We start from the raw sequence: 27,134 nt of genomic DNA on the forward strand, positions 1-27,134 counted from the left end.
AAACTTTGGTTTGGGATAGCTATGTAGACAAATAATTAATTATGACATAGTTCCACTAGTGTTTCAAAGAAAGTGTGAAAATTTCTCCATGAAGGGAATGCAATGGAAGAGTTGGATGTATTACACTTTAGAGTTTCAAATCCTTCCAGAGACAACTACAAGCATTATAAGAAAAATTGCACATATGAACAAATTTTTTTGTAAGAGTTGAAAGTTAGGATAAAGGTGAAGAAGAAGGAAATGTTGAAGAAGAGGAAGTTATGAACCCAAAAGAAGAAAGACCTTTTAAGGGCATCTTCATGATTGGATAAAGAACTAGGTTTGAGGTTCCCACATTCTCAAGAAATATTAACTTAGAGAAATTGATAAATTAGACCAATAAATAAGAAGAATATTTTGAGTATGAGGATATTAGGATCCTGATGGGGTCAATTTTGCAATTTCAAAATTGAAGGGTCATGCAAAGATTTGGTAGCAAGAGATTCAATTGGAGTAGAATAGAAGAGAGAAGAAAATAATTACCAGATGGGATCGTATGATAGCTAAATTAAAGTGACAATTCATCCCCATATATTATGAGATTGAGCTAAAGAAAATACAAGGGTTGAAGCAATCAGAAAGATCTATTTAGGAGTATACATAAGAGTTCTACCAATATCTTATCAGAATAGACCATACAGATGGTGACAAATAAGAAATTTCACACTACCTTAATGGGTTGAGGCCAAATATTAAATTGGAATAGAGTTTGGTCTAAATGAACAATATTGAAGTGGCATACCAATTTTCCCTAAAAGTAGAGGGAAATCCTAATAAGAACTTTGAGAACAAGAAAAGAAGAAGAAGTCATGGTAGATGATCTGATGGAGGCTAAAATGAAGATCAGAAGAAGGATGAAGCCAAAAATAGTAGTTAGAATTAGAGGGAAAATAATTTTTATCATTTACATGAACAAAATAATAGATATCATAGAGGAGGTGGAAGAGGACAAGGGTCAAGAAGAAGATGCTTCTATGGAACATGTTTTCACTATCGAGAAGGTCATAGAAAATTTAAATGTCTTTAGATCCAAGGAAGGATAAATAGGAGAATTGAAGACTAGGCTAGAGTTGTACATTTAGATGAAGATGCAAAATCATCACATTCTAACAATGCTGAAAGAAGAGAAGTCTTGGTTAACAAAAGAGTACTAGTGAGTGGTGGGAATGAAACTAATCAAAGTAAGAGCTTGTTTCACACTAGGTACAAGTGTGAATATAAGTGTTGTGATGTGATTATTGATGGTGGAGAACTAAAAATTTGGTGTCCAAAGAGATGGTCATAAAGTTAACACCAATAGCTAGAAAGATCCACATCCATATTATATTTTCTAGGTGTAGGATGACCACAAGGTCATGGTCACTGAACAGTGCCCAGTGAAATTCAGGATTGGGGGCTACTAGCATGAGGTACTTTGTGATATCATACCTATGGAAATATGTCATATGTTATTGGGTAGGCCATGGAAGTTTTATAGGTGTTTCACACATCATGCTTGTGCAAATACCTATACTCTAATAAAAAGATGGAGTGAAATATAAGGTGAAGCCATTAAAAGATAACAAAGAAAAGGTATATAGTAATTTCATAGATTTTTTTGTGGATGGAAAGTGTTAGTGTAAGTAATTAATTATTATTAAACTTTACTTAAGTTTACTTAAGTTAAATGCATTTTCATATAGACACCTAGAATTGTGCGTAGTTATATGAGTTGTCTTATTGACAACATAGGAGTTTGCATATTCATTTGAGTTGTCATGTAGAGAACACAATTGTTCACACTCTAATTAGGCACATGGTTCCTACAACATCTTTATATGAGATACACCTTGTCATACTTATCCTCTCATCATCGCACTTTTGTGGTCAATGGAGGATAATCCACCTCTGATGGACATGTGCTTAGTTGTGAGACTTATCATTTTGCTAACTCCTAGTCATATACATGCATTTCTAATGTGTATTGTACAGAGAACATTCTCATTATTTTTATTCTGATCATCCATTATTGGTTCATATTGTGCTAGTGTTTAAGCCTCTTGATCTTGGTGTTATTTTTCCCTAAGGCAAATTCTTACATGGTATCAAAGTTATACCAAATTCTTACATGGTATCAGAGCTGAGAAAGATTCTCTTCACATAGCCATTAGAGACCATTTTTGCTTCACCTCTTAGAGGACCATGATTTAGATCCAGAGTATTTGTAGTTATTGGGAGCGTCTAGAGCCAAAGTGGACCTCACTATTGCATCTAGAGCATTGATTTAGTGAATTTTGACTATAAATTTGCCTACCCTAGGCTAAAGTCAAATTTGAGAAATTTTTTTTTTGCAACTCGGACTTGGAGGCTCAATTTTCCAATTTAGAGGATTACATTTGATCTTTTCCATAGTAGGGGTTTGAGTTTTTTTAAATTTAAAAAACTTATTTTCAATTTTTTTTTTCTTAGATCTACATATATTCTATTATTTGAAGATTTGGGTATTTGGCATTATTGGTGTATATTTTTGAATATCTGTTATTTCAATTTTATTTGGGTATATTATTGTTCTTGGAAATATCCGAGTGCAATAATCTTGAAACCACCTTCAATTCTATAGGGAAAAATTCTGCATATCATAGGTTAGGCTTTATGGAGGTTAAGAATATCCAATAAACTTTGCATTTACGTAGCTTGGGGTTCTCACAAGTGTGAACCTCATCTCTGTGCTAATTAGTGTCGTGTGACATGTTTTTTTGCATCTCATAGCACTATATTTCCCTTGAATCGGTACCACATTGGCAATTACCACTCTCGATGAAGCTCATTATGAGTTTAACCATGGGTCAACTCATGCATGGGAATTGCACATTGTGAAACAAATAGCTTAGCTCCCATCTCAATCCCTCTAGTGCCATTACTATTCAAATCATCACCAGAGCCATTTGAGGCATCACATTTGATTGGTGGATGATGGAAATTGTAGGCCGAGACATTTGGCAAGATCTACATAAATTTGAGCTCAAATACAATGTGGTCATCATTCCCATAGAGTTTCTTGGCACAAGCTTCATTAGCATACTGAAAGAATTCCTCCTTTGATTGGATCAATGATCCCAAATCTTGATAAAGAGGAAGTGTCGAGTCTAGATCATCTCACATTTATGACATTGGAGGATTGTATCATTTTGGCCAAGATCAAATCTACCACATTTGAGAACAAGTGAAGACATTAAGGCACCAAGACCCCTCGATGATAAACAATGTGACATTTGATTGGTAAATTTTATTAAAATTGTTGGTATTTCCATCAATTCTTGTCAAGTAAAATTTGACTGGTGTTCAAGTGTCATGGGATCCTTGGTGGTCTTTCATTTTTCTGTCGAGACCCAAACCATCAAAATTTATACTCATGCTTTGTTAACATCATTAGCTACTTAAGAATTGGAACCCCTCTTCATATGCATTTTGATTTGATAGTCTAATTTCAAAGAGCCATATCTCAGTCCTCCAAACTCCAAATCAGGTGCAATTTTATTTTTTTGGCTAGAATTCTTTGAACTTTCTAGTGGTGCTATTATTTTTTGGTTTTTCTGGATAGATTTGTCAGAAATTTCAATTTTTGGCAACTATACTTGTCTAATCCTATGTTTTGCAACTTCAATTGCTTTATACGGGCTCATCTGGACACATTTTCAGGTTTCATTTTTTTTGAAAGTCCATAATATCTTGTCTACTTTCCAGATCTGCAATCATATTATAGGCTTGTGTGGAAAAAAATACCACTTTCAAAAATAGGTCCTTTTTAAAATTGTATTGCTTTAATCAAACTTAAAAATTGTCAATCAAAAGTCCACTTTTGTCCATTTTGACAAGTGGCCTATTGTAAATGCACTACATATAAAGTGCCAAAAGCATTCATTTGTTGGGGGGGGGGGGGGGGGGGGCATTCTTTGATTGAGTGAAAAGGGGGTGTGTGTCTTATGTTATTGTGTCTCCTTGATATTGTGCTCTTTCTTTTGCATAATGGGTTCTTTTTCTAAGTTAACTTCACATAATTATGTTACTTGGAAAGAAAAGATAAAGGAACTATTGGTTGAATAAGGTTTAGTGCATTATGTATTTGGTGCAATGAAGAAAATTGATGATGCTGTTGATGAGTCTCGTAAAGAATATTGGGCATCAAAACAAGAAATGGTCCTAGGAACCTTGTTAAAGAATATCTTAGATCATGTCAAATATCACCTCAAGAACCTTGAAAATCCAATAGAAGTTTGTGCTAAACTTGAGGCATTGTATGGGATAGTAGATGACGATATGGCCTACACCATTGAGGACAATCTTCTTGAATTGGATCCTAGAAATTTATATGCCATCAAAGACTATCTTACCCAAGTAGACATATATAGGGCACAACTTAAGGATTTTGGTGAACCCATCAAGGATGGAAAGTTGATCAAACATGTGATGACTCATCTTCCACCTAAATATGCAACTTTTATTTCTAGTTATAATACTCACAAGTTAACAATGGGTAGTGCCTTCACTAAGCCATCATTTGAGTCATTTTCAGGAATGTTGGTCTTAGAACATGAAAAGTTAGTGAGTATGGAAATTCTCCAGTCTTCCAAGACCAAAGCCTTGGTAGGTAATGAAGGGAATCTAAGTGGTAAAAATTCCAACAATAAGCAAAAGTAGTGGAAGGCTAAGCCACAAGATGACACAAAATAATCTTCCTCTAAACATCAATCTTCCTCGCATAAATCTTCCTCCATGGAACAATATTCCTCACAACAAGGCAAGTCTTTTTCCAAAAATAATCAAAACGGGAACAACTTCAAAAAAAGGGACAAGAAAACTCATGCCTATTATAAGACGAATGGTCATGATGAACATGAGTGTGAGGATAAGCAGATGGATGAGTTACTAAACATCATGAGGAAACATAAAATTGATGTACCAAATGCCTATAAGGATAAGGGATCTTCAACCACTGCAAAAGGTAAGGGACAAGCTTTGGTAGCAAGTACAAACAATTTTTAGGAATGGGTTCTTGATTAAGGAGCTACACATCATATGGGTGCTTCAAGGGAGCAGTTTTCCTCTTTGAAACCATCAAATGTACCTTACATCTATGTGGGAAATGAAACACAAGTGGAAGTTGAAGGCAAAAGGAATGTTGAGTTATACAATGGTGTCTTCAAGGATGTTCTACATGTTCCCAACCTTAGCACCAACCTTCTTTCAATCTACCAAATAACTCACTATGGATGTGGCAACAAAGTGGAGTTCCTTCTTGATTCAGTTGTGGTGAAAAATGTCAAGGATGATTCTATGGTGACAATTGGAAAGTCTAATCATGACACAAGACTTTATTATTTTTCTTATTTTGTGCCTAAGTCTGCTTCCCTTTCCTTGTTCACCTACTCAAATTAACAAAGTAAAATATGGCATGAGAGGTTTGGACATCTCAATTACCACTATCTTCTACAACTTAGCAACAAGGAAATGGTCAAAGGTCTACCTCGAGTCAAGTATTTAGAGGGTGTATGTGAAGGTTGTGAAGTAGACAAGCATCCCAAAGAGAAGTTTGACAAGGGGAAGTCCTGGAGAGCTACCTTGTTTTTGAATTGGTTCATAGTGATGTAACTGGCCCATTTTCGGTACCATCATTTGGAAAGGCTCGCTATGTTTTTACCTTCATTGATGACATTTCACGCTACACTTGGATCTTCTTTCTTGCTCATAAGAGTGAAGTATTTGATAAGTTTATCACCTTCAAATCTCTAGTTAAGAAATAATTAGGGAAAGCCATCAAGACTCTATGAATAGATAATGGAAGGGAATATGTGAACTCAAGGCTTATAGACTTTTTTACTCATGAGGGTATTGATCTTCAACATTTAGTTGCATACACTCCATAACAAAATTGTGTTTCTGAAAGGAAGAATAGAACCCTTAAGGATATGACTACTTTTATGCTTCAACATAAGTCTCTAGATCAAGTTCTTTAGGTAGAAGCCATGTGTTGTGCCAATTACATCCAAAACAAAAGTCCCCATAAGGCCTTAGATGGAATTACACCTTTTGAGGCTTGGTGTGGAAGAAAACAAAGTGTAAAGCACTTTAATGTTTTTGGTTGTCAAGCATGGGAAAGGATACCTCCACAAAAATGAAAGGCATAAGTACCTCAAAGAAAATTTTGTAAATTTGTTGAATATCCTGTCCGCATTAAGGTATACAAATTCATGGATCTAGAGACACATGAAATCTTCTTTCAGAGGAGTATTCATTTTGAAGAGACTTCTCCAAGATTGGTTTCTTCAACTCCTCCTTTTTCCTCCTTAATGGAAAGTGATGATAGTGATGATAGTGACTTGGAAGATGAGATTTCTTCAACCTTGACTCGTAGGACACCACCTTCATAGGGTCCACAAATAGTTGAGGATATTCCTTCTTCTTCTTTCACTAGACCTCGTTGGGTACAACAAACACTTGATTCAACAAGCTCATTGGTGGGGAATCCTTCAGATACTAGGAGGAAAAGGTCACAACACAAATCATTTCTACATGCATATATTTCCATTTCTTCTAATCTACAATCATTTAAGGAAGCATCATAGGTTCCTAGTATTGACTATACTACGACCTTTGCACTGGTAGCAAAGATGAACTCCTTTTGTTTGACACTAGTTATTGCTACAGCTCATGGTTGGCTTGTACATCAGATGGATGTGAAGAGTGCAGTTTTTACTGGTGATCTTCATGAGTAGATTTGTATGGAGCAGCCATAGGGGTTCATACAAGATTCTACTTTGGTTTGTAGATTAAAGAAGTCTATCTATGGTCTTAAGCAAGCTCCTCGGGCTTGATATGCCAAGATGGATTCCTTCCTACTCTCAATAGGATTCACCAAGTGTCATTTTGATTTGAAGTGTCTACATTCTTTAGAGGGATGAATCACACTTGATACTCGTGCTTTATGTAGATGACTTGATCATTATAGGAAGTAATTCATCCACCATTTCTTGTGTCAAGACTTCTTTGTAGGATGGATTTTCTATGATAGACTTGGGTATACTTTATTATTTCCCTGGTATTGAGATCACATAGTCTTCAGTTGGGATCACACTTTCTCAACCCAAGTATGCTCTTGATTTGCTTTCTTGATTTCACATGAGTGATTGCAAGTCTGCAACTACTCCCTTTCTTTTAGGTGTCAAGTTAGAGGCCAAGTGTTCCACTCCACTTGTTAATGCTACAATTTATAGATAGTTGGTTGGGAGTCTCATCTACTTGACACATACATGCCCTGACATAAATTTTGCAGTTGGCATGGTTTCTCACTCCATGCAAGAGCCACATGAGCTTTATTAAAAGTCTGGCAGATACATCTTGCATCACATGTAGGGTACACATACACATGGATACACTATGTAGCAGGTACTAGACTTTAGTTGGTTGGATATATAGACTCAGACTATGTAGGGGATCTTGATTCTAACAAGTCTACTTCAGGTTACATGTTTCATCTTGGTTCCAGACCCATTTTTTGGCAAAGTAAGAAGAAAAATACTTTTTCTCTTTCTTCAACTGAGGCTGAGTATCAAGGAGTGGTCACTACAGCTACAAAAGCTAACAAACCACCTTTCTGAGTAAATACAATGAAAGAAAATCATAGAGAACAACACCAAGGGAATAGAGAACCAATAATATCTTATTAACTCATCAAATGATCTACAAACATGTCTAACTATGTGGCCTTCTAGGTTACAACCAATACAATGATCATGTGTGTGTGTGTGTGTGTGTGTGTGTGTGTGTGTGTGTGTGTGTGTGTGTGTGTGTATCAAAATGCATCCAACATGATATATCTGTGTTTAGATATCTAGACTCTAGTTCACTAACTTATATGATTATTCTACTTGATTAGATGCCCTTAAACCTAAATCTAGGCTCTCTACTTATACTTGCCAAAATGGCTTAAAGAAGATTCTAGATCACTACATAGAGAAATTTGACCCTATAGTAGTCTACAGACATCCAATGCATGATCCTTATATTAAATACACAACTTTAAATAAATGAACAAGTCATCTCACAAAAGATCCAACACATAGAGCAACACAGTCAAAGAAGGAATTAGACACAACTGAACATCAAGAAAAAATACCATTGAGTAGGTTCGACCAACATAACATTCATTCAATACTAGCACTTGACACTCATACAAACTTAGCCAACACTAAACCTAAACTTGATCAATAATGGAACTCATCCAATATTGGGACTCAAAATAAGTTAAAGGTACAACTTGGCCAACACTGAAACTCAACAAAACAAAAAAGACGAGAAGGATAGCAAAGCAACCTAGGATGCTCCTACATCGCAAGTCTTCTATGTGAGCTACAATTGATATCCCTTATAAACAAGATGTCCAACACTCAATTTTTTTTTGTTCCAATCCATCTACAAATTAAACATCTTCATTGTTAGTGTTTCCATTAAGTGTAATAAATCCTTTCCCTTTTATGTGACATGTTGCATTATCTCCAACTCTAACTATTTCACCATTATAACTATTAAAATCCACAAATTTCTTCATGTCTCATGTCATAGGATGGGAACAACAACTATATATAATCCAATCAAACCTTTTATTTTTAACTTGTGATACTAATGGTTTTTCTTCTCTAATTTGTTTTTCTTTAGGGTTTTCTTCTTTTGATAGTGTTGAAGTTGATGACAGATCAACCCCACAACTCCCAAGAATCATTGCATGAAAACATCTATTATAAAAAGATAGGAGAGAATCTAAGGAGGCTTGAATTCAAAGATTCAAAAGATGAGACATTGTTGATGTGCAAAAAATAATTACCAATTGTATTGAATGAATGAATAATTACAAAGAGATCAATCCTTATAAAGGAGATCAAAACCCTAAAAGGTAAAACCTAGGCTGTATTATAATAATTAATAAAATAATTAATTATTAGATGCATACAGTTTAGCTTAAGTTAAATAGAGTTAATAAGTCACTTAATAATTAAATCAACAAGATTTAATTAACAAGGAAATACTTTATTAGTCTAACATGATTGAAATTATAGGAGGCCAAAGTAATAGGATGTTAGAAATAAAATAAATTACTATCCAAGCCAAAAAAATGTTCAAACCATTAAAAATTTATAGTAATAAGCTAACATGGTAGATATTTATTAATTATAAGTAATTTTAATATTAAATTATTATAAATAATAAAATATATATCTATTAATTTTAGTAAGATGAATGTGTATATTAAGTTAACTATGATATATAAAAAGTTTAAACCCAGAGGTTACTATTAGGAATAAGGTGTCTCAACCTTGTATAATTTCTATTCTTATTATTATTTGTTTTATAAATTTATTTTTATAAATAATATGTAAATGTGAGTGTACATGTCTAGTTGGCATGTTGATCACTTACATGTGTCGACATCTTGAAGTCTGTGAAGGAGATCATGGTTGAAAAGGCTATGATGGATTCCTATGACGCGTAAGAGCTATTTAAGGAATGAGCTATGATAGGTGTAAGAGCATCTTATGACATGGGGCCTTTTTGGGCGCCCAAGAATGATTGGTTGGTGTGTGTAAGAGAATATGCCAAAAATAGGTTGGTATGATGGATTCCCTTACACTTCTCTTGTGACTGCTATTTTTGGTAGTTTCTATGACAAGCTATCATGGCCTATTCAAGGGATGGATGCCTTTTACTTGGTATTGCATGTACGTATGGCATTGTGCATGGTTCTTGGTGGTTGAGCCATGAAAAATTTCCAACTCCTTGGTGGGCATTTTCTTGGGTCTTAAGATGTTCATAAAAGTAGTATTGCATGTTGAAAATGTAAGAGAGAGGAAGAGGAGAGTGTGCAGGTACTAAGGTGCTACTAAAGTCTTCTATTGTTGCTTTTAAACTTGCATTGCAAGTGTATTATAACCTTGTGTTGAAGATAATACATTGTGCAGGTTTTGAAGGGGTGGGGTTGTTTTACCGGAAGGTTTTTCCCCACCGACAAATCTTTGTGTTATGTGTGTCTTTCTCTATCTATTTTCTGTATGCATGGTTGGCTGTAATATTGTTGTTTTTATGATATCAAATTTACAAGTGTAAATATTTTAAAAGGATTTGCACCATACTTTCCTTAAGAGATTAGTGTAGGAAGTTGTTTTCGCACCTGAGTTTCCTTACAAGTTGTATTAGAGCTTGATCAACTTTTGATCCTAGTTGTTGGGTAGGGTTTTTTGAGCTAATCTCAAGTTGAGTGGGAGTCTTGTGCAGAGCATCCTGAATCTTATTTGCAAATTGAGATGGCGAGTTCATCATATGGAAGAATGGAGGTAGAGAAATTTAATGGCACTAATTTCGAGTTGTGGAAACTCAAGATGGAAGATATGTTGGAAGATTGTGACCTATGGGAAGAAACTTCAAGTGCTACAAGACCAACAACTGTAGCTCAAGTAGATTGGGATATCAAAGATCATAAAGCTAAGGGTCTCATAAGACTTTGTTTAACTGATGTAGTTCTTCTAAATGTTCTAGATGAGAAAATTGCATATAGTTTATGGACACGACTCGGGTCTATGTATCAGGCCAAATCTTTGGTGAACAAGTTGTTCCTGATGAAGAAGTTGTACTCTCTATGAATGGAGGAAGGTGGATCATTAACGGATCATTTAAATGCATTTAATATGTTGGCTACATAGTTGACATCAACTTGTGTCAAGTTGGAGGAGGAGGATCATTGCAACACACTTTTGTGTTCTTTACTGGATTCATGTGACCATCTTGTGATGGTTCTCAGAAGCACATTAGTCACTTTGAAAATGGATGATGTGGTGTCTTCACTACTATTAGAGGAGATGCGAAGAAAGGCTTTCGTTTCAAAAAAAGATGCCCTTGTTGTTCATGGGAGATCCACAAAAAGAGGGAAGAAAAATGACAATAAGTCTGAAAATAAGGGTAGATCCAAATCTTGTGGGAAGTCAAAGACTTCCAATAAGTCTAAGGCAAAATGTTGGAACTGTGATAAACCTGAGTACTTTCGTAAAGATTGCAAAGAGTCGAAGAAGAAGAAGAAAGGTTCAAATTTAACATCAGAAAGATCTCAAGAAGATGGTGATGCATTCATCGTAGCTTTGGCAGCCCATGCATCTGATGATGTGTGGTTGGTTGACTCAGGTGTATCTTTTTAGATGACCTCTCATCGAAACTAGTTCTCAAAATATGAAGAGTTCGATGGTGGAAAGGTGTACTTGGGTGATGATTCTCACCTAAAGATAGTTGGACATGGAAGGGTCACTATCAAATTTCCTGATGCACGAGTAAAGGGAATCAATGGAGTTATGCACATTCCAGGTTTGGCACAAAACCTATTATCTGTAAGTATGTTGAATGATTTAGGTGTGCAATTTATTTTTTCGAAAGAAGGATGCAAGATGATGAGAGGATCGATAGTGCTTGCAAGGGGTACTAGGAGAGGTACCTTATTTCAGCTAGATGCATGTATTCCTATATGTAATAGTTCTTCATCCTCACCATCTGAATGAGCAGTGAATAATTCTATGATTATTGGTTCTGATGGAAATGCAAACTCTTTGGAAGGTAAGCTTCCTACAAAAAAGACAATGTTGTGGCATATGAGATTTGGTCACATTGGTGAAAAGGGTCTCAAAACCCTAAAAAATAAAACTCTCGTTGAGGAGTTAAATGATTTCAATCTCAAGTTCAACTTCTGTGAACACTATATCTATGGTAAACAAAATTGTGTTCAGTTTTACTCTAGTTCTCACAAATCTTTTGATGTTTTGGATCTTATTCATTTTGATGTATTTGGTCCTGTAAAAGTTCCTTCAATCTCCAAGTCTGTATTTTTTTTATCTTTCATAGATGATTACAATAGAAGGACATGGATTTATTTCCTAAAAAGTAAGACACAAGTCTTTAGTTGATTCAAGGAATTTAAAGCCCTTGTAGAGAATCAGACTAGTAAGAAGATTAAGTGTGTGAGAACTAAAAATGGTGGTAAGTTTTTCTTAGTAGAGTTTGAACAATTCTGTAAAGAATGAGGCATCAAGAGGTAGAAGACAACTCCTTATATCCCATAGAAAAATAGAGTTGTAGAAAGAATGAATAGGAAACTGATGGAGAAGGGTAGGAGTATGCTTAGTAGAGTTGGCTTAGAAAAAAAGTTTTGGGCCAAAGTTGTGGCCACTACTTGCTATTTGGTTAACAAATCTCCTACATTAGCCCTTGTTGGTAAGACACCCATGGAGGTGTGGTCTAGTAAGAATCCTTCAATTATACATCTTTGTGTTTTTGGTTGTGAAGCTGATGCACATGTTCCAAAGGAGAAAAGATCTAAGTTGGAAAACAAAGCTGTTAAATGTATTTTCATTGGGTACAGTGCTGGTGTCAAAGGATACAAGCTTTGGGATCCTGTGACTAGTAAGGTGTTGTATCGTAGAAATTTTATTTTTAGAGAGCTAAAATCTTCTCCTATTGTGCTACAACCAAATGAAAAAGAAAAGAAAGAAGATATTGTTCAATTTCCTCCTACCCCTGAGAAGACTGAACAGAAAGACCATGTTGGGTCTAATGACGAGGAGAGTTCTAGTAGCTCTGATAGTTCAGAAGAAGAGGAAGAACAAATTCAACCTTAGCCCTTGAGGAGATCCACAAGAGTAAGAAAGTACCTAGAAAGGTTTGGTTATTCTATGTTAGATTCCAATTGTGCTTACGCTTTGGTTACTAATACTGATGAGCCTAGATCTGTGAAAGAGGCTTTGGGTATGGAAGATGCAAGTTCTTGGATTGAGGCCATGGATGATGAGATGGCTTCATTGGATTAAAAAAAAATTGGGATCTTGTACCTTTTCCTAAAGGACGAAAACCTTTTGATAGTAAATGGTTGTTCAAGAAGAAATTCTATATAGATGGCAGTGTTGAAAGGTAAAAAGCTAGATTGGTTGCAAAGGGGTATTCAAAAGTAGAGGGAATTGATTATGGTGAAATATTCTCTCCTATTGCAAAGTTGTCATCCATTAGATTTCTATTATCTCTTGCAGCATCATATGATTTAGAGATATAACAGATGGATGTGAAGTTATCTTTCCTTCATGGTGATTTGGAGGAAGAAATTTATATGTCACAGCCTGAGCACTACATTATTAAAGGTAAAGAATCTTGGGTTTCAAGTTTAAAAAGTCTTTATATGGTTTGAAGCAATCTCCTAGGATGTGGTACCTTAAGTTTGATTCCTTTGTGTTGTCAATTGGATTTTTAAGATCAAAATCATATCATTGTATTTATTTCAGAGTTCAAGATGATCGCCTTCTTATTGTTGCATTATATGTTGATGATATGTTGCTATTTAGGAAGGGTAAGAGTATGATTTCTATTTTTAAATCTCAGTTGTTAGCACAATTTGAGATGAAAGATCTGGGGGCAGAAAGGTACATCTTGGGTATGGAAATTAGTAGAGATGGGTCTAACGGAAAACTTTGGTTGAGTCAAAGTAAGTATGTGAAGTCTATGATGGACAGGCTCAACATGGCAGATTGTAGACCTTTGTGTGTTCGTATTTCTGTGGGAATAAAGTTATCTATAGAAGATTATCCAAAATCTCCTAGTGAGATGGAGGACATGAGTAGAGTACCTTATGCTAGTGCAGTTGGTAGTCTTATGTATGCTATGGTCTGTACTAGACCAGACATTGCCCAAGCAGTGGGATTTTTGAGCCAATTTATGGCTAATCCTGGACGGGTACATTGGGATACAATTAAGCGAGTATTTAGATATTTGAGGGGTACATCAGATTACTCCATATGTTATCATGGTAACTCTTATGGAGCTTCACATTTAGTTTGTATTCGTGGATTTGTGGATTCAGATTAGGCAGGTGATATTGACAATAGGAAATCCACCAGTGGTTATGTGTTCACTATGTTTGGTGGTGCCATTAGTTGGATGAGTAAGCGATAACCTGTGGTTGCTTTGTCCACTACAGAAGCTGAGTACATGGCTACTACTCATGCTTGTAAGGAAGCTATTTGGCTTAGGAGACTATGTTCTGATATTAGTGTTGATGCAGGAAAGATTACTATTTCATGTGACAGTCAGAGTGCTATTTGCCTTGCAAAGAATCCAACTTTTCATGCCAGAAAAAAGCACATTGATGTGCAGTTTCACTTTGTGAGAGATATGGTGGAAGATGGAAAGGTAAATTTGGAGAAGGTGGATACCGCAAATAATGTTGCAAATGCATTTACAAAACCAGTGGGCACAGATAAGTTCAAATGGTGTTCGGAGTCTATGGGCCTTCTGGCCTACAACGGTTAATCCTTGTTATGTTCCTATTGCTCTTACAAGGTGTTCAACAAGTGGGAGAATGTTAGGAATAAGATGTCTCCTTATATAATTCCTATTCTTATTATTATTTGTTTTGTAAATGTATTTTTGCAAATAATATGTAAATGTGAGTGTACATGTCTAGTTGGCATGTTGATCACTTACATGTGTCGGCATCTTGAAGTGTGTGAAGGAGATCATGGCTGAAAAGGTTATGACAAATTCCTATGATGCGTAAGAGCTATTTAAGGAATGAGCTATGACAGGTGTAAGAGCATCTTGTGACATGGGGTCTTTTTGGGCACCCAAGAATGAGTGGTTGGTGTGTGTAAGAGAATATGCCAAAAATAGGTTGGTATGACAAATTCTCTTACACTTCTCTTGTAATTGCTATTTTTGGCAGATTCCATGACAAGTTGTCATTGCCTATTCAAGGGATGGATGCCCTTTTCTTGGTATTTCATGTACATGTAGCATTGTGCATGGTTCCTTGTGGTTGAGCCATGAAAAATGCCCCAAATCCTTTGTGGGCATTTTATTGGGTCTTAAGATGTTGATAAAAGTAGTATTGCATGTTGAAAATGTAAGAGAGGGGAAGAGGAGGGTGTGCAGGTATTGAGGTGTTGCTGAAGTCTTCTATTGTTGTTGTTAAACTTGCATTGCAAGTGTATTGTAACCTTGTGTTGAAGATAATACATTGTGCAGGTTTTGAAGGGGTGGGTTGTTTTATCGAAAGGATTTTCTCCACCGGCAAATCTTTGTGTTATGTGTTTCTTTCTCTATCTATTTTTTGTATGCATGGTTGGCTGCAATATTGTTGTTTATATGATATCAAATTTGTAAGTGTAAAAATTTTAAAAGGATTTGCACCATACTTTCCTTAAGAGATTAGTGTAGGAAGCTATCTCCACACCTGAGTTTCCTTAAAGTTACATCGAATGTATATTAAACTCTAAAACTATAAGAGGATTATGCCTCAAACCAAGCTAGATGACTTTAGAGACTATCATTTTATCCATTTAATATCAACAAGTGTGGTTGGAATATAAAAAAACTAGATGCTGATAACAACCCAAAACTATGATTCAGCCAATCATGGATTACAATATATAGCATGATAAAAAAGAGAGTAACAAAATGCAACATTGATACACCCTTCAATTACTAGGAGACTAGTCTTTGGAAGTATTGACAATGGCCTCAATACCAAACCCACTTGCATTTACCCTAGCTTCAACAATCCTATCTTCAATCTTGAAATTATTCATAAACTGGTTCAAATTATCAAGTTCCCTCTAATTAAGCATGTCCTTGTGTATTGAGAAGTATTGGTAAGATATAACATCCATCTTGTGGATCAACAATTTTCCCTCCCTCATAACCATCATAAACCTATCTTAGGAGATCTCAATGTTGTAGCAACCTGTGTCATAATATGAAAATGTGTGAATTTAAAATCAAACTTAGTAAGCTTCCTCCTTTTCCTTTGGAAAATCTCTCCATTTCTATCTTTTCAAAGAATCCATAAGATCTTACATGTTAATAGAAACCAAAAAGTATTAGTTTTTAAATCAAAAGATTTTGCTGATCTAAAAGGATTTCACTCCAATATAGACCAAGATCACTATTCTAGGTAATAGGTGAGCCAAAACAAATAGCCTGAATATCATAGGCATAAATGCATTAAAAAAAATATTCTCATAAGTTTCATGTATAGAACAAATTTCACTATTCTTATCATGGGGTATGCAAAAACCAACAGTAAGTTTAAAAGCAAAAGAAACCATTTGAAACATGGTTTTTTGGGCTCACAAGGTGAATGCCAAAATAAGTCAAGCATAAAATTCCATTTGGAAATAGACCATCAAAACCCCTAGACATAGTTCACTCTATCAAAATTAAAACAATCACTTTGAAACATACAATAATTTTTTTTGGTGGAAATCTTATCAAGATCTATGTAATCAAGCCATTTAGTCCTCTACAAAAAATGATGAGTATTTATGATATGTACATGAAAGTAATTTCCCTGTAACACCCTGCCAAGGGATCCAAAGAATTAACCTAAAGTTTCACTAAGTTTGGTGGCATTTTTTTTTTTGAAACATGAAAGTAAACAATTCATAACATAGTAGCGAAAGCAACAACATCATTCAACTGAAAGTAAACATAAACATACATAACATGTTAGATTCTTTAAGAATCCCTTAATGCTGAATTACATCTAAATCAACTAATATTAATGATTCCATCTAATACTACATCCACATAAAATAATAATGAAAATTCCAACGTTCATACATTACATTTCTGAATGCTCAATCATCCACTATACATGCCATAGGGTATGAAAGGCTTAAAAGAGTATACATATGTGAAATAAAGTACATCATCCTATTCTAATCCATGATGCAGATGCTATAAAGTAAATGAAACCAAATACCATACGTGATACATCATCATCATAAAGATACAAACATCCATCATAAAAGATAACCATATATCAAACATAATTACTTAGGTGCACGGTTCCTCCCAACCATAAATAGCATCATTAGACCATCGTGGGTCCTAGCCATCCCTTCGTGCGTAACATTCCAAATCACCAAAGATATCATCAGTATTAACATAGTAGGAATGTCACTCGTAAAACATACTACATCATATGCAGAAAAGAAATCTAACATGCAAAGTAAAGCATAAGATAACATCATTTAACATATGCAAATCATCAATGTAAGGATACGTGTCCACCATCATAATCCATGAACAGAATGAAGATATATGCCAACAAAGAATGCATTAGCCACAATGTCTCAAATGGATCTCAAATGGTAAGAGTGAAAAAACACTACCACCCAACCATGTGGAACCTAAATGGTCCACTCCCACCATGCTAAGGAGATACTCTCAAGTCCCAAACAGGATATCAAATCACATAGCACAAGTACTCTCTAAGTCCATGAATCCTAAAAGTATATACTAACTCAAAGGTTCCAACACAAATCGACATCTAATCCCAGAGGCACAACATATACATGTAGGAAACCTACTATGCAAATAGGAAAGTGTCATCGCATGGATCATGCTAGAGTTACCCTAGTAGTCTCCCAAAGACCCCAGCCCCCTAGTGATCTCTATGTGGCCACTAGTATCCTCTCATACAGACGAGGCATACTTAAAAATGTAAGGTCGCAACCAAGCGTTCTCTCTACTCCCATCCTAGTCTGTACTAGCACTCAAGGCATGAGCAAGAACAAACAATTATCTTATTAGGTTCATATAAGTCAATATTAGGTGTAATGTTTTCACTTATTAAAATAACTTACAATGAGTTATCTTGGCAACCTCTTAGGGCCTTGACCCCCATTGCAAGCCACTTCCCTACACTCCAAGTAGATAACCTACCCTAAGCTCATGGAATCATAAATCACAAAACACCACAGTCCTATACAAAGCAACTGGAAAAATACCAAAGAATAATCCACAATATAAACATCAAATCTCCATGAGCAACTGAAAAGGATCCATAGATAATCATGACCACAATAGTTCTCTATTGGCAACTAAAAATGTCAATGATAATCACAACATCCGTTGGTTCTCAATAAGCAACCAAAAAGTATCTCAAAATAATATTGATTGGAGACTCCAAAATGGTCGAGTCAAAATATGACATCATCAAGATCAGATAAACAATTCAATCCCATCAAGGTGACTAGAAAGTAATCCAAATACAACCGATCGATACTCATAAAAGGTTACATATGTCACAACTTACACAAGAAGATTGAATACAATATCAATCAGCATGCCATCACATAACCATGGTTGAGTTTATAAAAATTGACATCAAAAGACATCATCATGACATCACAGTCATTACCCTCGGGCCTCTTGTAGATGCACTATAACTGGTCAACAAACTAGTCAACCCAAAAACCCAAAACAAGGAGCATAGAGAAAACACAAGATGCAAGCACAAGTTTGGGTTCATTAAAATCTTATAATTGAATTAAGTGTGGAGGTCTCAGTTTTCATTTCCAAATTTAGATATCAAGTGAAAAAATTTATACATTTTACCTAACCCATGTATTTGTTTGACAGATAAAAGTATTCTCCCCAAAACCCATAGACTCAATTTTCTAATTGTTCTAATAATATACTATTTATATTAACGTTGTTTGAAAAATGACCCCTATCGTGTTCCAATAGGACTCATTGTAGATTTTAACATGAGTAATTACCAATTCTTTTTCGTTAACATCTTTCCTTCATAATTCAAGTCAATTAAATAATTAAATTAAATCTATATCGTTAGACTATAATATTACAAAATAATTAATTATTAAAGAAATGATCTATTAATACAATTCATATATCAAATATAATAATTATTAATTATTAATAACATATATATATATACATACATACATACATAAATACATACATAAATATATATATATATATATATATTTAATTATTAATATTTAACAATAATAATAAAAATCAAAATGTAAAACAATTCGATTTCTCAAAACAATAATTTTTTATAAAAAAAAACATAACTCATATATATATATATATATATATATATATATATTATAACCGTTGTTGCAATACGCGGTACCCTGTAGTTTCAAGGCCTATGACGATAGTGGTTACAAAGTACTTGTGGTCGATATAGTACCTGTGATGCAGGTACTCTGCGTTCATTCGTAGGCAGGGTACGGGCTTGCCCTCTCGATTTCAATATAATTATTTTTATAAACGTTTTCAAAAAATGTTTTGCCAACCATGCATCAAATAATTTTGTTTTAAATGCTTCCCACTGTCACTTTTTTTTAAAGCAGTGTTTTTAAATAAACATACATACATACATACATACATATATATATATGTATATATATATACATACATATGTATATATATATGTATATATATATACATATATATGTATATATATATATATGTATGTATATGTATATGTATATATTTATATATGTATATGTATATGTATATGTATATGTATATGTATATATGTCTATATACAGGCAGATTTTATATATTTAAAAATAGAACATATACCTAGTTTAAAACAAAAAGGGCTTTCCAATTCGATGAGTTAAGAATTTCTCTTAAAAATAACAAGTGTCTACCTAGACATTGATGCTAAATCACTTCTCTTCAGAATCCGCAGAGCAAGCTCCTTCCTTCTCCAACATTCTCGGGTCCTCCAAACATGTTCCCCGAGCTTCTAGGAGTGCCTAAATATAAAGAACTCTCAGGAAGCACCTAGAATGTCTCTAGAAACAACCAGAAGGTGTTGACAACTAAGCACGAGTCTTTTCCAACCTTCTAGATGAGTCACAAGGTTGTAGACATCATGTGCTTAATTTGTGTGCTAACTCCTATGTTGTTGACATATGTGCAATCAAGAGGTGCGTTTACTCCTAGGTAGACTTATAAATTTATTTTAATTCTTTTATTATTTCTATTATTATTATTTATTTACTATTTTATTATTATTATTATTAATTTTAATTTTTTTTATTTAATTCTTTTTCTCAATTAATTCCCCATTTAATTAATTAAAATCAAAATATCAAAATATCATGATATTATATTAATTTTTTCCAAAATAATTAAATAATTAATTAAATCTTTTAATTTTAGACTTAATAAATAAAATATTCTCCAAAGACCACCAAGATAAAATATGAAAACCCATCATAGAACAATCAATGAAAAAACAGTCTAAAGGGTTAAAATCATGAATTATGTCATCTGACACAGTCTGAAGGTAAAATATCTCGAATACTTGTCCTACCTTTCTAGGAAAAATAGTTTAAGGGCTTAGGATTTAGACTCGAGAATTTATCTTCCCTCTCTTACCATTGAGATGATGCGATAAGGTATGCTCATCTTGGAAATTCAGGGAAGTCAATACCCAATACCTGCAACTTGCATAAAATCCATGCATGTACATACAATATATATATGCTAAGCTAAATAGGCAATGGCAGGCAATGGTGCATCGTGTAGATCCCGACTAGCAGGTGACCACAACTCCCTTCTTTAACCACATCAAAAATGCCATACAATAAGAGAAAAAACACACACACACCATACACATGCAAGTATGGGGTAAGTATCCATAAGAAAACACGTGATAATAAACCATCTAACTAACCATCATCAATAACTGAAACTAATATAATAATCATCATGCATACATGAAATGTAGAGTCTAAGTAATCTCATCACATATCAACTGAATCCATAACATAATATTTGAAAGTCTCAAAACAATGCTACTAACCAACAACATAAAACTAGTCTAATAGGGTTCGACCATGATAGCAACAATGTATCTAGAAAAATGTAAACGAGGACAAGCACTACATTCCTATAGCTTTACAAACAATAGAGAAAGTCTTTTTTTGAGTACTATGGATGTCTAACTTGGCAACAATTCCCTCCCAAGTCCCTAACTCATTATCAATCAAAATATATTTCACCATGGAAATACCAAATTTATACCATATTTTTGTGGAACAACTATGGGTAAGGGCTAGGGATTTCCCATTAGCCACTACACCTAACCATAAGGATATATCTATGAAAGAGTATGTAGGAGAGCCTCCAATAGCCCCCCTATGCTTAATAAAGTCCCTAATACTAGATCAAGCCTTCCATAGAGACTAGATAACTTTAGAGCCAAAAATAGATAGCTACAAGTTGCCAAAGATCTTATCACACAAAGAGACATTACTCCATTTTTTGCCTTTCTTAATGGAAAATTTAATAATATTATTCCTAATTAGGATCCTTCATTGTTTATCCCCTGAAAGAGATTGGATGATACACTTGGAGGCTAATGCAATACCACAAGCCTTCAGATCTTTGCTACCAAGCCCCCCCATTTTTTTAGGAATACAACACCAATCCCATTTGCACACTGTGTCTCTTTTGTTTCCCCAAACCATCAGGCCATAAGAAATATCTAATGATTTTTTCCAAACTATTAGATTGATAATTAGCAAATAACTAGGCAAAAGAGAAGTAAATATTATGAGTTGAAAGGACCTTTTGAACAACTTGAATCCTCTATTCCATGGATAAAAGATTAGTCTTCCGCTTCATATACTTCTTTTCAGTTTTGGAAAAGAGACAAGACCACATTTCCTTAAGAGATGGGTCAATAGAGAAAGAAATTCCTAATTACTTAACAATAGGGTTAGGATCAAGCCATTAACAACCATTAGTCACAATCCATTCAGGGGTTTTAGGAAGCAAATTAGTAATAGAGGACTTGTGAGTCGCAACTTTAGATTCAAATACCAACAAAAAGAACTAAAGCCTATTATGAATGTTATCAAAATTCTTATTATCTAATTCTATTAAAAGAGTAGTGTCATCTACAAATTGGGCATTAAGAAGAGTCTCCTTATTAGGAAGAGTAATACCTCTTACTCAAGAACCAAGGTGAGGAGTCTTGAGAATGTAGAAAAGAGAATTTTCTACTATGATAAACAAGGTAAGAGAAATGGGGTAATCTTGTCTTATATATCTTTGGATTTTTAATATTTTCTAATAATTCACCATTAATGTCAATGATAGTGGAAAAATCTTTAAGGAGTGGAATCCAAAAGCTTGAAGCATACCCAAGACAAATGGCCATTCAATTCTATCACATGCCTTCTCAAGATATATCAACACCATAATTGTATTTTTGATCCTCACACTTAGCCAAATGCATAGCTTCCCAGCTAGTAATAAGATTCTCAAGTATGAATCTCCCATTGATGAAACTAGTTTGGGTAGGAGAAATAAAATCATTTAATAGGCACCCTATTCTCCTAGCAAGAATCTTGGTAATAATCTTATACAATGGATTTAACAAATTCATTAGCGTCCAATTCCTCATTTGTTTCTTATCACCTCATTTAGGAATAAGTTTGATAATCTGTTTGTTTATATCCATTCCCAAGGATTCTTTCTCAAAGACATCATCATACAACTCCAATAGTTTAGGGACAATAAATTCCTTGTTATGTTTATAAAATTCAATTGGAAAGACATTAGGGTGTGGGAACTTGTCATTGGCCAAGGAGTTAATAGAAAATTCAATCTCTTCCAGGTTGATGGGTGTGTCCAACCACTAAGTTTGTTTAGTTGAAATTTTCTTAGGAACGAGTTTTAAGCATTCATTTAGAGAATGCATGTTATTCTCATTATATTTTGATGTAAAGATATCTTTACAAAAATTGAAAAAAGCCTCCTTGATGCTGCTAGGATCATCTAAGATATCTCCATCAATTTGGATCCCTTTAATCCTCTCCATTTTTTATTTACCTCTAACAATAAAAACAAAATAGTTGGTATCTTTATCTCCTTATTTCAACTAATTCACCCTGGCCCTAATCCTTTGTCCTTTGATATTTAATTGATGAAGCCTCCTTAAATTCCCCTTGATACAAACTAATTGGTCCTCTAGTTGAGGATCAAAGCCTTTAATTTATAGTTCTTTATCAATAAAATTTAGTTTATTCTATAAATCATGCTCTTCCTTAACCCTATTAGATGTTTTTTCTTACCAACAATCCAATATATTTTCCTCCAAGCAACAACCATTGATGGTCATCTTTCTTTAGGATCCTTACCTTGATTAAAATATTAAAGGTAGAAACCATACTAATGACATCATTACTATCTTCATCATTCAATAAGGAGAAATTAAGTTTAAAAGAGCCATTATTCCTTCCTCTACCCCTATTAATATTAGGATCCTCTATGAAAACACAATTTGAGATTGGATAGTGATCTGGCATAGAAATAGAGGAGACTCCAATGGGAGCATTATTAGGTTCAACAACATAGAAGAAGGTGGAACCTTCAATATGTATCATATCTAGTCAGCAATAAGCTTTCTGGTGACTCCTTTGATTGTTACACCAATAAACCATATATATATTTGAAATATTTTTTCTTGCCAGCTAGAAGGTCATTGATACTAAAGTTCCTCTTAAAGTTTGATTAAAATAATAGTTTATTCCATTTCTAGTTATGCAGGTTACGCCACTCTTATCCTCTTTTTTCCTAACCATACTAAATTCCCCCACAGTAATCTAGTGATCTTTAGGAAGCTCTGAGATTAACTAGTACCACAAACTAGCTAAGTACCTATAATCATTATGGGCATAAGTATTACAGATTCTAATGTTGCTACTATTATGTTTAAAGATAACCCATAAGGCTCTTTGGCATGGGGAAACACCATTAGCTTAAATTTTGTCTTCCCACTGAGGACCAACCATAATAGAAATGCCCTTATTGCCTCTGGTATGATTGGAATAAAATCCAAACAAATTTATCCCAAAGAAATTTTAAAATGGAATAGACATGAAACCTGAAAACCTTAATCTCTAGGAGAAAAATGATATGATCTAGTTTAAGGTTGTTACACCATCCACTCACCAAGTAATTTCTATTTGGCATCTTAAGGCCCCTTATATTCTAGCTATGGGTATGAATCATTTAAATTGAAGATATTTGGAATTATAGTATATCCTATTAAAGCAATCTTTGATACCTTTACCTGATTTCCTACTATCATTCAAGAGAGATTGCCTCTCCACAATCTTCCTCTTTTTTTTAGGACTTATTAGTAACTTCAATGAAAGGAGGCTCATTCATAGACTCTACAATTTTATTTTTTTGAAAACATATTTAAGAGTTCCAGTAAATTCATCATAGGAAGGAGGCCCATTAGAGACTCTCCTAACATACTCTGCTCTCTCTTTAATAGAGTTGAGAGCATTTTTTTGAGAATTCAACCTAGGTAGGGGTAGGGGCAAGAACCACTTCAGGAACCACTTCATCTATGGCAAGAACCACTTCAAATTAATCTTTGAATAGAGGATTATTCAAACATAAAAATTTCTCATTATGAACTATTCCTTGATTAAATCCATCTACATCATTATTGCCAATATTATTTCCAAAAAAATCTTTATCAATATTACTAACATAGTTCAGTATTAGGGTTAGCAAAATTCTTGTTGTTATCTATCTTATCAATATCCTTTGAATGAGCATTGAAATCAAATTTAGGGTTCTAATAATTTTTGATAAGAATTTCTAGGGTTGGACAATCCTTTTTAGTATGACCACTCTTTTTATAGTGAAAACAAGACCCTAAGTTCCCTAAGAGAGAAATCTCCCATAAGAATTCCTCTTTATCTAAGACCATCAAGATAACCTTAGGAAATTCAATCTCTTAGGCTAGAGATATTAAAATCCACACACTAAGATAAGGGAGTGTATGTTTAGATTCTTTGATTTGAATAATTGAACCCAAGGGTTGAAAATTTATGCTATGAAAGGTCAAAATTCTAGCTATAAGTTTTTAGTTTCAATCCAATGTGGATAGGAATGAGTAATCACTTACTCAACATTTTTTTTGCAGACAATTGAAAAGCCCTAAAAAGATAAAGACCCAGATTGTATTATCCTTTTTTTAAAACCCTATCTTGCATACCATTGGATTTGAAGAAAACCACAAAGAGGCCCTTTTGAATCATTTTCCAAAAACTAATTTGAATCCTTAGTTTCCTTACCTAAATATTAGCTATCCAGTGATCAAAAAACTTATGAGAGGGAAGAGAATCTTTATCAACACAAACAAGGAAAATAGAAATATCTCTCAATCAAGATTATTCTTTTTGAATAGCTTTTATCATGTCTTTGTTAGGAGAAAGGGAGAGAGTTCTAGATTCATAGGGAGGAGACTTACCAACTCCTCCACCTCTATCAGATTTTTCTTTATTCAATGAGTCTCCACCTAGTCTATTTATATCAGCTATGGGTCTTCCATTTTCTTTCTTCCTATAAGAAGATACATTGAAGGTGGTCGAGGGAGGGCACTCGAGCCGGGACTAGTCATCCACCATAGATTTATATGAGGGTTTATAACTACTTCTTTCTAGTTTTCTATTTTCCCTAGACTCAACACCCAAATTCTCACCCAATTTGGGGGTTTTATCAACATCTATCTCTTAGTTGTCATGAGCATTATTTTGCAAGGTCATACCCTGTATGAGTGAACCAAGTTGGGATCCAAGAGAGTTCGACTCTAAAGACATAAAACCCATGACAAACCCAACACACAATGTTAAAAAATGATGAGCCCAAAAATAAAGCAATAAGGAACCAAAATGATTTCACGATAAGATACAAAATAAAGCTATAAGTAAGAATAACACACGAGGTATATGCAAATATCAAATAGAGACTCTTTTGGTACTATAGAATCCAAGGAAACCACATCAGCCTAGGTATTTGTACGGTTGTAGAGCCCAACTTAAAAATCACATCAACTACATTAGTCTATATTAAGTTAAATATGGTATATTAAGTCTTTCAATTTATAATAAAGGCACTGAATAGTTAAATAATAATTGACATATATCTAGGAAATAATAAATACTTTTGTAATAATAATTAGATTTAAATGTATAAGAATTATAATTATAAAGGAATTAGAATGTAAAATTTTGATTCTCTTGCTATAGTCCTAGGACTTGATAGATGGTGTTGTGTAAGGAAAGATAGAGTAAATCTAGAGAATGTATTGGTGTCAAGTGCCCTATGACAAGTGAATCCACACTCTCCTTAGCATTGATATTAGGAGAGAAGTAATTAATTGATACATAAAAATGATAATTTTAAAATATATTATAGACTTGATCTAACATACATTTGTGACATCAAGATAATAATGTATACTAAGTTAATTCTCTAATCACTCATTAACATCACCAAGAAGATAGGCGATTTACATAAGGGAATAAGTAATTCAATCATTTTGGGGTGGAGTTATAATATGAGTGAGAACTATGAAGAAGCCTCATGTTATTTATTTTCATACTCAAGAAACAATAATTTACCATCAACTTTAGGGTTAGTAATTATGAGAAAAATAAGGAATTAAGGATTAAGTATGTATTATAAGTGAATTATTTATGAATACGATAATTAGAATCCTCTTAGTATACAACATAGGTGGTCCAAAACCTAATTAGTAATTTTTAGAGAATATTTAAGAATGTTGTAATAGGAGAAATTACATCAATACCCTCCTATCTTGAATAACCTTTACATATTAGTCTAGCTTTGTTTCTTACCACTTCTCCTTGCTCAATCATCTAGTTTCTAAATATCCACTTAGTTCCTATAACGTTCTTGCCTTTAGGCCTCATTACCAATTACTATGTATTTTTTTATTTTTAATCTACTCTATCTCTTACTTCATAAAATTAATCTATGATTCATATTTTCATTCTTCATTAGTACTCTTAGGTTCAAATTGTGAAATGAGGCATAGTTAACTTATCATTCTACCTCTACTCATTATTCTACTACTTGCATTTCCAATAATCTATTCATTGAGATAATGTTGACAATATATGTGATAGGCCAAGTTACTAAGAGGGGAGGGGTGACTCAATAACCTATAAAACTTAATCCTTTACTAGGTCCACCTTGCAAAAGGATTTACAAACCTAAAATGAAGTATGCACTCGGTAAAGAGATTTATAAAAGATCATTAAGTCTACCTTATGAAAGGATTTAATTTATCCACCTATTAAAATGAAATGGTGGTTGATCTCTAATTTGCAACTTGGTTTGCTGAGTGTGATTCCTTTGAGTGTAATGATCAC

This window comes from Cupressus sempervirens, chromosome 2, assembly GCF_028749045.1.
Source record: "Cupressus sempervirens isolate cs-2001-9-10 chromosome 2, ASM2874904v1, whole genome shotgun sequence".
Lineage (NCBI taxonomy): Eukaryota > Viridiplantae > Streptophyta > Pinopsida > Cupressales > Cupressaceae > Cupressus > Cupressus sempervirens.